Below are 13,304 nucleotides of genomic sequence, written 5' to 3' on the forward strand. Positions count from 1 at the left end.
ACGAATCTCCCAGCCAATCAGAATGCATCTCGCGGATCGCCCCCTCCTCCCCATAGATTCCTTCTATAAGGGTTAGATTGACGACCCTTGTTCAGCGCTAGGGTTAGATGAACGGTCCTGGTTCAGCGCTAGGGTTAGCGGGGTTTGGTAGGGGTTTGGAGCAGTCAAAGCTATGTTTGACCAGATTTCAAATGAGCATAATAAATTAAATAAAAATCAGAAAAATAAAAAACCTGCGCACATAGTCTTCTTATGTCATATACTAACGATTTGAGTTGATAAACAAGGTTTACATACATTTAAACGATAAGTTCATGTGTATTGTATGATATCTCGAGTATCTCAAACTCTTTTGTATGAAGTGAGGAGAAGTGTTTTGGGGAAATAAACATGAAAATTTCAAAAAACTCACCACAGCTTCATTTTAGAGTGACTAAGAAGGATCCAGGCTTAGTTTTTCATTTTGATGTTTTACACTTATTTAAATCTTGGTCAAAGTTAAGTTTGACCAGAATTCAAATGAGCAAAACAAATTAAAAAAAAATCAAAAAATGGAAAAACCAGCGCACATAGTCCGTATATATAGAATATATAGAATATATGTTTAGGAAAGTTATTTGGCTGATTTAGAGAAGGTCGAAAAAAACCTTGCTTAGAGATGAGGCCATTTACCCTACCTTTGGACCCTCATTTTAGCACATTTTTCATGAAAATTTCAAAAACCGCACCACAGCTTCATTTTGGATTGACTAAGAAGGATCCAGGCTTAGTTTTTCATTTTGATGTTTTACACTTATTTAAATCTTGGTCAAAGTTAAGTTTGACAAGAATTCAAATGAGCAAAACAAAATTCAAAAAAATCAAAAAAAAAGGAAAAACCATGTGCTCATTCAAACATCATCCAACAGATTTAAACATCATGTCAAACATAGTTCTAACATCATCCAACAGAAATACAACATTATTCGTAATGTTTTATAATTATTCACATATAGCATTCGGGCTTCTGTCTGTTCCTTGAGCTTCTTGCCATCACTTTGCTCCTCGTGCACCTTGTGCTCATTGCTTCTTCTCTTCTCCTCTTGGTTGTCGGTACCTTGTGCGTCTTCTTCAAACCTATCATAGAGCTGTGCAAAACATAAAGGGTAATGAGATCATGTCAAGTGACCCATAAATGTATAGTAGTATTTGACCCTTGCAAAATTTACATACCTAGCAGAACTCACAACAACAGAAGGTTGGTCACCATTTAGAGCCTCACTTGGATCATCATGATCATCATTTGGAGCCTCACTTGGATCACCAAGATCATCATTTGGAGCCTCACTTGGATCACCATGATCATCATTTGGAGCCTCACTTGGATCACCATGATCACTATTTGGAGCCTCACTTGGATCACCATGATCACTATTTAGAGCCTCACTTGGATCATCGTCAAAATCATGCGGCTGTTGACCATCATCATTTCGAACCTCGTCAAAATCCTCATCTGATGCAACCGGCTGTTGTCCATCATTTTCATCGAAGCCTTCATCAAAACTCTCTTCGAACGCTGGATCTACTGTGTTATCACAATACTTACCGAAATGACCAGACCCACCACATCTTGTGCACTTACGCTTCCTTGCTCCAAGTCCATCTCCTTCGCTGCGAGGTCTGATTCGAATCTTCCTTGGTCTACCTGCTGCTCTCTTCAGAACTTGAGCGCAAAGCTTGAATCCAGGGTCCACCAAGTCCCATTGTTGTTTTCCCTCCATAGCAGGCAAGGCATAAGCATATGTGGCTTTGAACCTTGCAACAGAGTAGTAATCATGCACATACTGCTGAATGTTCCTTGCTGGACCAGGGAGAGAAGTGATGAAAAACAAGGCATGAATGCATGTCAACCCAGTTATCTGCCATTGCCTACAACTGCAAGTTCTAGCTTCTAAATCCACTGGATATCTCCATTCCCTCTTCTCTTTATCCAAATATGTTATCTCTGCTGTGGTACCCGAGCAAAGAGTCATGTTCATTTCCAAGCCTGTTGTTTTCTGCTTCAGTTCATTCATCACGGCAGGGATGATAATGTGGCCCATGAATTTTGCCTCGGCTATTCCTGCACGATAATGAAATTTCTGCATGTATTCTATCCTTATCCTGTCCAGCAAATCCACCACATAATGACCCTTTAGTTTCCGGATCGTTGAGTTGAAAGACTCTGCTAGATTATTGTGCACATAGTCAACTTTGCACAGTTCACTGAATTGGCTTCTGGCCCATAACTTGGAGTGGTGTGTTTCCAAGTATTCTTTCACTTTGGGATTCATGTATAACTGCCTCAAGTGGTAGTTGTGCTTCTTCACACTACAAGTCAAAGATGCTGGCCATAAATTGTCGGTATACACCTTTCCTTTGAATTTCTTCATGAAATTTGCAGCAAGGTGACGCATGCATTCCCTATGCTCTACTCCAGGGAACACATTGTCCACGACCACTTCTAAACCTTTGCAGGCATCTGTATGAATGACCAACCCATTGGGATGTGCAATAGCCCGGTGCAGATTATGCAAAAACCAAGTCCAGCTCTCCTTAGACTTTGTCTCCAGCACACCGTAGGCAACTAGAAAAACAAAACTGTGTGCATCAACTGCACAAGCAGCTACTAACTGTCCTTTAAACCTCCCTGTGAGAAAAGTGGCATCAATAGCCAAATAAGGCCTGCAACCTGCCAAAAAACCCCGACGACAAGCCTCAAAGCAGACAAAAACCCTCCTAAAGCATTCCTTGGTCTTTGTCACTCCCCTGAATGTGTACTCCATGGTGTGGTGATCAATATCTACAATACTACCTGGGCTTGTCCTCTCCACTTCACCTTTGAATGAATACAACAATTGAAAACTTTCCTGCCAGTTACCATAAATAGAATCCATAGCATGTTATTTACCATTGAACAACCTCATGTATGGTAAATCTATCTTGAGTTTATCTTTGATGTTCTTCTGCAATTCCTTTGGACCCACTTGCTAGTTTTCTTTCACCCACTTCTTTACTTCTTCTGCCACCCATCTTGACTTGGCTGTACTGATTGTATCCTTCCTAAGGGTTGATTCCTGGCATGTGTGCTTAAAAGGGTTCACTTTGACCTGAACATTAGTGCTATTACGCATTTTTTATGCGCGCAGCCTCCATGGACAACCCTCAGTCGGACAGTGCACTCTGTAACGTACTTGATCGCTCTTGTCAACTTTGAAAGTACGTTCTACCTTGATGCAGTATGTCACAACTCCATTTCTACACTCATTCATGGATGCAAAAACTGTACCTTCTTCCAAATCAGGGTTCAAAGGGTCCCATTCAACAGCTGCAAGGTCTTCGTCCTCACCCACCGCATCATCATCCACACAGACTGCATTGTGAGCCTCATCTTGGTTATCAGCCCGAGGTGCCCGTCGTAAATTCCGAATAACATCAGAATATAGCTTCTCTTCATCAACCCCAGAATTGTAGTCATCATGCTCCACTTCAAGGGGGACCCTACTGCTGTTGCCCACACTTGTCGAGCCACCATGTCATTGTGCACCAACTGAACTGTTCTGGCTAGAGATACCATTACGACGACTTGGTTCTCCCCGAGATGTTGCACCTGTCATCCTAGGTCCAAATGCCTGCTCAAGCACATGAACTTGCAGCCTCACATGAAAATTATCTTTCTCTTTATGCCTAACAAACATGGTAGCCAGCTCTTCATCATTACTAACTGTCACCCATTTCTCTTCCCCATCATAGTATTTGTATACCACTTCATCAAGCAAACCCCAAGGATATTGTCTACAAATTACCTCCCCCAATTGTCTGAAACTCCAATTACTAGCCATTGGCAACCGATAATCAAAACCTCCTTAGTATTTCTTCTGATCCTTTGCATCGAACGTGTACCGATCCGTTCTAATGTGCATCAAGAAAGCAAACCGCAAATCCATCCTAACCGGCGAAAAACAGAGATGCAATCAGCACACTAATTGGGCAAACCTACTCGAATCGAGTGTTCAAATGCACAACTAAGCTCAATCTAAACAGGAGGCGAGACTTACCCCTCGGGAACCCAGTCATGGACGCGGCGGATCTCCGGCCCGATGCCTGCCTCGCCAAATACTCCGAGGTTGCTGCTGCTCTCCATTTCGCCCTAGGGTTCTTCCTCCTAGTTCAAATAACTCCAGCAGCCCCCCACCTTTGAGCGCTCCGGCCGGGCGCACGGAAGGAGGCCGCGCCGCGGGTCGAGCAGGTGGCGGGCGCCCCACCCGTGGTGTCGTAGGAAGGTGGCGAGCATCGCAGGAAGGTGGTGGGCGTCGCAGGCAGCCGTGGAGCGTAGGCGCAGAAAGGTAGCGGTGGAGTAGGCGTGCAGCTAGTGGCGGGGCAGGTCCTGTCCGCGGTGCAAGTGCCGGCGGCAGCGCAGGTCAGCTGGCCGGCGGGGAAGCAGATGGGCAGAGTGAGCTACAAATGATTTGGGGATTTAGTTGCACGGACCTACATGTCAGCTTCGGACCCACGTCCACGCGGTCCCACGTGTAAGCTCCGGACCCACAACTTAACGCTGGCAGACGGAATGGACTCAAATATGGCCATTTGGCCTCGTCATAGTAGCTGTGCATGGACTAGGGGCAAAACTGAGCACAATTTGCATCTGAGGGCAAAACTGAGCACAGAGACACCATTGAGGGCAAAAGGATAATTAACCCTTATTGGAAAGTAGTTCATCACAGAAATCAGTTCCTTTGATTCCTACACCAATTAGTTAGGAAGCTAATGATGATGATCATGTAATTTCTGATCAAGTTACTATCGAACCTTGTAGGTCATCCAGAGTAAGATCCGCACCAGAGTGGTACGGTAATCCTGTTCTGGAGGTCATGTTACTTGACCATGATGAACCTACGAACTATGAGGAAGCGATAATGATCCCACATTCCGCGAAATGGCTTGAGGCCAAGAAATCTAAGATGGGATCCATGTACGAGAACAAAGTCTGGACTTTGGCTGACTTGCCCAATGATCGGCAAGCCATAGAGAATAAATGGATTTTCAAGAATAAGACTGATGCTGACGGTAATGTTACTGTCTATGAAGCTCGACTTGTTGCCAAAGGTTTTTGACAAGTTCAAGGAGTTGACTACGATGAGACCTTCTCACCCGTAGCGATGCTTAAGTCCATCCGAATCATGTTAGCAATTGCCGCATTTTATGATTATGAAATTTGGCAAATGGATGTAAAGACTGCATTCCTGAATGGATTTCTAGAAGAAGAGTTGTATATGATGCAACCAGAAGGTTTTATCGATCCAAAGGGTGCTAACAAAGTGTGCAAGCTCCAGCGATCCATTTATGGACTGGTGCAAGCATCTCGGAGTTGGAATAAATGTTTTGATAGTGTGATCAAAGCATATGGTTTTATACAGACTTTTGGAGAAGCCTGTATTTACAAGAAATTGAGTGGGAGCTCTGTAGCATTTCTAATATTATATGTTAATGACATATTGTTGATTGGAAATGATATATAATTTTTGGATAGCATAAAAGGATACTTGAATGAGAGATAGATTAGGAATCAAGATCTATAGAGATAGATCAACTCTCTTAATTGGACTTTCACAAAGCACATACCTTGATAAAGTTTTGAAGAAGTTCAAAATGGATCAACCAAAGAAAGGGTTCTTGCCTGTGTTACAAGGTGTGAAGTTGAGTCAGACTCAATGCCCAACCACTGCAGAAGATAGAGAGAAAATGAAAGTCATTCCCTATGCTTCACCCATAGGTTCTATCATGTATGCAATGATGTGTACCAGACCTGATGTGTGCCTTGCTATTAGTTTAGCAGGGAGGTACCAAAGTAATCCAGGAGTGGATCACTGGACAGCGGTCAAGAACATCCTAAAATACTTGAAAAGGACTAAGGATATGTTTCTCGTTTATGGATGTGACAAAGAGCTCGTCATAAAATTTACGTCGATGCAAGCTTTGATACTGACTTGGATGACTCTAAGTCAAAAACCGGATACGTATTTATATTGAATGATGAAGCTGTCAGTTGGTGCAGTTCTAAGCAGAGCATCGTGGCGGGATCTACGTGTGAAGCGGAGTACATAGCTGCTTCGGAAGTAGCAAATGAAGGAGTCTGGATGAAGGAGTTCATATCCAATCTAGGTGTCATACCTAGTGCATCGGGTCCAATGAAAATCTTTTGTGACAATAATGGAACAATTGCCTTGGCAAAGGAATTCAGATTTCACAAGAGAACCAAACACATCAACAAATGCTTCAATTCCATCCCCGATCAAGTCAAGGAGGGAGGCATAGAGATTTGAAAGATACATACGGATCTGAATGTTTCAGACCCATTGACTAAGCCTCTCTCATGAGCAAAATATGATCATCACTAAGACTCCATGGGTGTTAGAATCATTACTGTGTAATCTAGATTATTGACTCTAGTGCAAGTGGGAGACTGAAGGAAATATGCCCTAGAGGCAATAATAAAGTTGTTATTTATATTTCTTTATATCATGATAAATGTCTATTATTCATGCTAGAATTGTATTAACCAGAAACTTAGTACATGGGTGAATACATAGACAAACAGAGTATCACTAGTATGCCTCTACTTGACTAGCTCGTTAATCAAAGATGGTTAAGTTTCCTAGCCATAGACATGAGTTGTCATTTGATTAACGGGATCACATCATTAGAGAATGATGTGATTGACATGACCCATCCGTTAGCTTAGCACTATGATCGTTTAGTTTGTTGCTATTGCTTTCTTCATGACTTATGCATGTTCCTATGACTATGAGATTATGCAACTCCCGAATACTGGAGGAACACTTAGTGTGCTATCAAACATCATAACATAACTAGGTGATTATAAAGATTGTCTATAGGTGTCTCCGATGGTGTTTGTTGACTTGGCATAGATCGAGATTAGGATTTGTCACTCTGATCGTCGGAGAGGTATCTCTAGGCCCTCTCGGTAATGCACATCACTATAAGCCTTGCAAGCAATGTAACTAATGAGTTAGTTACGGGATGATGCATTACAGAGCGAGTAAAGAGACTTGCCGGTAACGAGATTTAACTAGGTATTGAGATACCGACGATCGAATCTCGGGCAAGTAACATACCGACGACAAAGGGAACAACGTATGTTGTTATGCGGTTTGACCGATAAAGATCTTCGTAGAATATGTGGGAGCCAATATGAACATCCAAGTTCCACTATTGGTTATTGACCAGAGAAGCGTCTCGGTCATGTCTACATAGTTCTCGAACCCGTAGGGTCCGCACGTTAACGTTCGACGATGATTGGTATTATGACTTTATGTGTTTTTATGTACCGAAGGTTGTTCGGAGTCCCCGATGTGATCACGAACATGATGAGGAGTCTTGAAATAGTGGAGACATAAAGATAGATATACTGGAAGGCTATTTTTGGACACCGAAAAGGTTTCAGATAGGTCCGGGCATTTTCCAGAGTACCGGGGGGTTACCGGAACCCCCCAGGGAGTTAATGGGCCTTAATGGGCCATGGTGGAAGAGAGGATGAGGCGGCCAAGTGTGGCGCGTCCCCCTAGGCCCAATCCGAATTAGGGTAGTGTCGTGGTGGGCGCACGACAGATGTCAAGGGATGGCTAAAGAGAGGAGGAGGCTCGAGGGCCCTGGTGGGCTTCGTGGGCGAGGTTGATATGCGCGGGCGCGGGACGCCAGACATACCCAGGTTCGGGGCTCTCCGGAGAGATAACACCCCTACTCCTGTCGAGGTTAGTTGGATGGTCGATAGTACAATGCTGCTCCTGGAGCTGTGTGGAGGAGGAAGGAGGCTGGCCAAGGCTCGGGCTGCTCCTTCTCTCTGGTGTTGCTAGGTAGTGGCTAGTCCTATCTTGCTTGCTTTTGCATGCCGGGGATCTTACATGTCACATGTATCATGCTTCATGCCCCTTTGGGCGTGGACTCCTGGGGGGTTTTATAGATCAACCCACCCAGGGTTACAATGGTAATATGCCGAGTCGGTGGGTGCGTATTGTCGGTGTTCGGGGTTCCGGGCTGGGTCCCGCTTGGGGGCTTGTGGTTCGCTGAGTTCCCCTAGGTGCGGGCCCCGCATGCCTAGGGGGACTGTGCGCTGTCTTGTCGATCGTCATGGCGTGGCCGAGTCGAGCCGCACACATTGTTCTCCGTCAGGCTGCTGCTTGCTGTCGTCAGCGGTGAGGGCGGGAACACTGTTGTCGCGCCAGCCCTAGTCAGCGGGTAGGTAAGGGGCACTGTTGCCACGCTTTGGCTGACCACGGGCATGGGCGGGGGCATTGTAGTCTTGGTCATCAGTGATTGAGGTCTCGTCCCATCGTACGGCCTGGATGGGACGGGAGCTGACCCGTGGCTGGGTTGTCGTCGACGCCATGGGTGTGTTGGCTTGCTGGGGAAGCCAAGGTTGCGCCAGCTGAGCTGCCTTGCGCCAGCCGCTACGGTCGGGTCGACGTATCATGTCGAGTCGAGGGTCTTGGCCGGGTTGCATGCCTTGCCGGGTCGAGCGACCCGGCCTGGCACACGCCGGTTTGAGGGGCGATGCGGGCCCTGCTGTTTTTGAAATAGATCTGGGTTCCGTTGCCTACCCGGGGTTCATCCCCCCGACTGTAGTCCCTGAAGCTGTGAAGGTCCATGGTCTTCGGATGAGTGGGCCTTCGCAGCTTCCCCCTTGATCAAGGCAGAATCTACGAACGCCGTGTCCGGCAACACCCACTGTGTGCCGGTTTTCTCGGAAACCGGATCGCGGCATCCCGGCCGTGGCGGTAACCAGGAGTCCATCGAATCTTAAGGCGATCCCCCGGTCTTCGCGCAGGTGCCATGTGGTGCCCAGAAGTCGGAGGGGCCTGACAGGCCACGCACGTGATGGGATTGGGCGACGGGCCAGGGCCCGCCGCCGCACGCCCATGGCCACGTGTGCAGATTTATTGTGGCGTCTGGGGGCCGGTTGCACTTCCCCGTGCAGTTAGTGCGTGTGTACGTGCGCACTTATTGCGGGGTAGTGGAACGAGCGCGTGCAGACGATCCCACTCCCACACATTTGAACCGGGGGTTATAAATTGGGGGGGGGGGCAAGGGGGCGGCGGACATTATTCTCGCTCGCGCCCTCCTGTCCCCCTGCTTTTGCTCTGCTTCTTGCCACCGACACACTGCTGCGCCCATGGCCTTGAGCAGAGATCTTCTCCGTCGTCCTTCTTCCTCTTCTTCTTCCGGTGATGTCGCTGCCATCGGGCTCCTGGATGGGCTCGACCGTCACCGCCGACGACATCACCTACCTTCGGTCCTCGCGGCGCCTGCCTCGGGAGACGGACGTCGGCGTCCGTATGCCGCACGACGAGCAGAGGCCCCGGCCCGAGGGGCAGGAGTGCGTTGTCTTCCTCACGCACTTTGAGCGCGGCTTCGGGTTGCCGGCGAGCACTTTCTTCCGCGGGTTCTTGGAGTTCTTCGGGCTCCAGCCACACCATCTCGGCGCCGGCGCCATCGTCTAGTTCTCCGGCTTTGTGACCCTGTGTGAAGGGTACCTGGGGGTCAAGCCCACCATTGATCTCTAGGCGCGCTTCTTCTCCTTGAAGCACCAGGGCCCATCGGCCGGAGAGTTCACTGACTGCGGGGCCGCCGTCATCTCGAAGCGGTCGGGGGCGGACTTCGCCAAGGTCCTGCTCGAGGATTCTGCCAAGAAGTGGCAGAACTCCTTCTACGTCTGCAACCATGGCGTGGACCACATCAACCTCCCCCCCTTCGCCGTCGCGCCGCCTCGGGCGAAAATGAACTGGGGCTACTCGCTCCGGCGCCCATCGCAGGAGATTGTCAACCTCTGCGAGCGGGTCACAGTGATGAGGATGCAGGAGGAGCTCACTGGCACCGACCTCCTTGCCGCGTTCATCACCCGCCGGGTTCTCCCGCTTCACAGGTGCTCCTGCCTCATCAGCGAGATGATCGGGTTCAGGATCCCAACCGGATGGGATCCATGCGGCTGTCTGTGGAGCAGGTCGCGCGAGGCGTTAACGACATCTCCAAGGCCAACCTTGGAGAGGACTGGCGATTCAGCTAGGCGCCGTACAGCCAGGCGAACCCGGTGCCGCAGGTGGGCATATGGTCTTGCTATGTTTCCGCCGCACATCTTCTCATTCGTCCCGACGCGTCGCGGGAGATTCTTCTGAACCCGAGCCGGCACCCTTACGCCCGGGCTCTGTTGCAGGTGGCGCCGGTGGCGCGAGGGGAGCCCGCATCTCATGGCGGCGAGGAGGTGGCCGAGTCCGGCGCCGGTGCTGGGCGTCGCACGGGTAAGCTTTGAATCTTTCTCTTCGTCATTTGTCTTGGATTGTTTGGGCGTGTTGCCACGTTGGCGACGCTGACGCCAGTTGTTGATGTAGCGGCATTGGGCGGGGGAGGCGGCGAGGCGGGAGGAGCCGGGTCCTCGCATGGACCGGCGCCGAAACGCATGGCGGATCCGGCCGAGCATGGGAGGCCAGCCAAGAAGGGGCGCGGGAAGCCGACCCCGGTCCCAGTCTTGTCGGTGTAAGTCTTGTTTCTTGCTTGCGCCCTGATCTCTTGGGCCAGCCTTGTCTTGCGTTTGCTCATTCTTCTTTTTTCTTCAGATCGCCGATCTCGCTGGCGAGGGCGACGGCAAAGGCCGCGACCACCAAGGGGGCCGCGTTCCGCAGGGGCCGGTCCGACCTCACCGGCCTGGCCGGGGAGGAGGGACGGGGCGACTCGGACCTCGACCTGGACCCGGATGACGCCGAGGCCTTGGCCTGGCGGGACAGGAACCGGGCTGAGGTGGAGTTGGAGGCGGCATCGGTCCAGGCTTGGACCGACGAGGCGGCGGCATGGGCGCGAGGCGGCGCGGAGCCAGCCTGGTGCGAGATGCCGGAGGGCACGGAGGCCGAGCTGAGGTGGTGGTTCTCGACCGGGAGGTCGTGGAAGTGGGGGGCGGAACCCCGCCGCGGGCCGACGTGGTCGAGCGCGCGGGGACCGATGGCGGTGGAGGCGGCGTCGCTTTGGAGGAGGCAACGCAGGTTGCGGTGCTGGAAGCATCGCCGGTTGTGGAGGAGGCACCACAGGCGGCGGTGCCTGAGGTGGCGACGTAGGGCATCCCAGCGTCCGAGGAGGTGACGATGCCGGGAGGGGCATCGGAGGAGGTGCTGGCCGTGTCACAAGCGGCCAGCGGTGGGCGTGCCTTGGTGCTCCGTCCGGGAGGGCGCCGAGCCGCCGTGCCGCCGCCCGCGCGAAGCGGGGGCGCGACCGTATTTGGGCCCCAGACCCAGGAGGAGGCGGCGCTCGACGCTGTTAGCCGCCGCCTTCAGGGTCGGATGGAGCGGCTTGAGGCCTTTGCCCAGGCCGAGGTGGAGCAGACGCGCGACTTGGAGTGCGCCGTCTTGGTAAGTTCTTCTTTCCTTCTTGCTTTCTTGTGATTTTAACTTTGTGGGGGCAGGCCAACGCACCCACTGGGTGTAGCCCCCGAGGTTCAGGCCAACTATGTAGTAGTTGGGTCGAACCTTAGGAGCGTTCGCCTTGTGTTGACTTTGGTCTTCTCTTTCAGCACCTTGACGCCTTTCGGGTTGCCGCCTTCAACCGGCTCCTAGTCAAGCATCGGGAGCTCAAGGAGCAGCTTGCCGCCAAGGAGGAGGAGCTTCGCGTCACTGCAGGTACTTTGTTGTGTTCTTTTCTTCTAGTGGGGGCGTGCTAGCGCACCCACTTGGTGTAGCCCCCGAGATTCGGGCCAACTATGTAACAGTTGGGCCAAATCTTAGGTCTTGTCTTTTTCTTTCTTTCTGCTGAGTTCTTCTTCTTCGCAGCCGAGGTGCTGTCTTGGCGGACCCAGCTGTTCTGGGTTGGTCATCACTATGACCGGCTTGTCGCTGATTCCGGCCGTCTCGGCGTCGAGGCGGCGCAAGCGAGGGCGGAGGCTGCCGCAGCCCGGCGATCTCTAGACGAGGCCAACCGGCTGCACGAGCAGCTGGCGGGTCACAAGAGCCGCCTCGAGGGCGAGGTGGATCTTCTTAAGGCAGAGGCCGCCAAGGTGGTGGAGACGCGGCAGGACCTGGTCGAGGTGGACCAGCAGCGCGGCTAGCTAGTTGACGACAAGGGCCAGCTCCAGGCCGAGGCAGAGCGTCTACGGAAGGAGGCCACCACGGCTGAGGAGGCCCGCCAGACCGAGGCTCGCCGCCATGAGGCGGCCGAGAAGGCGGTCGAAGACAAGGACGCCGAGATGAAGGCGGCCCTTGCTAAGGCGGCCGACCTGGAGAAGGCGCTCGGGGAGCGGGATCATGTCTTGGAGCGGGAGCGGCATGGTATGTTGCTCGAGGCGCAGCACATGGAAGAGTCTTTCTCCAGTAAGTGCTGCTTCTTCGTTGTTTGCCGGGTCGGGACCCGACCCTTTCTTCTTTGTTGCCCTTCTAACTTGCTTCTTCTTTGGCTGCAGGGGCCTTTTTGGAGACGCAACGGCTGGCGAAAGAAGCCGTTCGCTATCAGCGTCACCCAACTGGTGTTGTTGGGTCCGGGACGGATCCGCTGATGGCCTGGACTTTCCCGGAGATCATTGCCGCTGCTGAGGCCTGGCTGCGGGCCTTGGGGACACAGATGGAGTGGTTGTCTCGATCCGGTACTACGATGACGGCGGCCTTGTGGCCGGACTCCGTCCATCCGTGCAGCTTCTCGCGCCTGGCGCGCTGGTTGGAGATGGGCCCGGATCACCTTAGCGACTGGCGCGTTTCCGCCGCCCGGGCCGGTGCTGAGATGCCGCTCCGGATCGCGCTGCCTTGGCATCCGGATCTTCAGCTGGACGCGCTGATGGGTCAGCACGCTGGCTCGGAGCAGTTGCTGCAGGAGAAGGCCGACCGGATCGCCTCCCGGGCCAGCTATATCACCAAGTTCGCCTTTCACGACGAGTTCCATCCGGAACGGATGGAAGATAGCGCGGTCGTGGATGGCGACGACTACGGCTTGCTTCTTCACGACACAGAGGGCAGCTCGGAGGAGACGGGCGTCTACGGCGACGCGGAAGCCGAAGAGGACACCGGTGCTTCGCTGGACCCGGAGGCCGGCCGGGGGGAGCCGTCGATGTCGCGACGCGGTGCTGGGAATGCCTGAGAATCTTTGTAGCAAATTCTATTAAGTAGCAGGTCCACCCACCCACTTGGGGTTTTCAGGGTGTTATGAACTCGGGCCGTGGGCCTTTGCTTGAAACATTTATGTGTAAATGTTGTGAGTGTTTATTTGCTTTTTGCCTTCTGCTTTTTTCGAACTTATTT

Source organism: Triticum dicoccoides, chromosome 6B, assembly GCF_002162155.2.
Source record: "Triticum dicoccoides isolate Atlit2015 ecotype Zavitan chromosome 6B, WEW_v2.0, whole genome shotgun sequence".
Lineage (NCBI taxonomy): Eukaryota > Viridiplantae > Streptophyta > Magnoliopsida > Poales > Poaceae > Triticum > Triticum dicoccoides.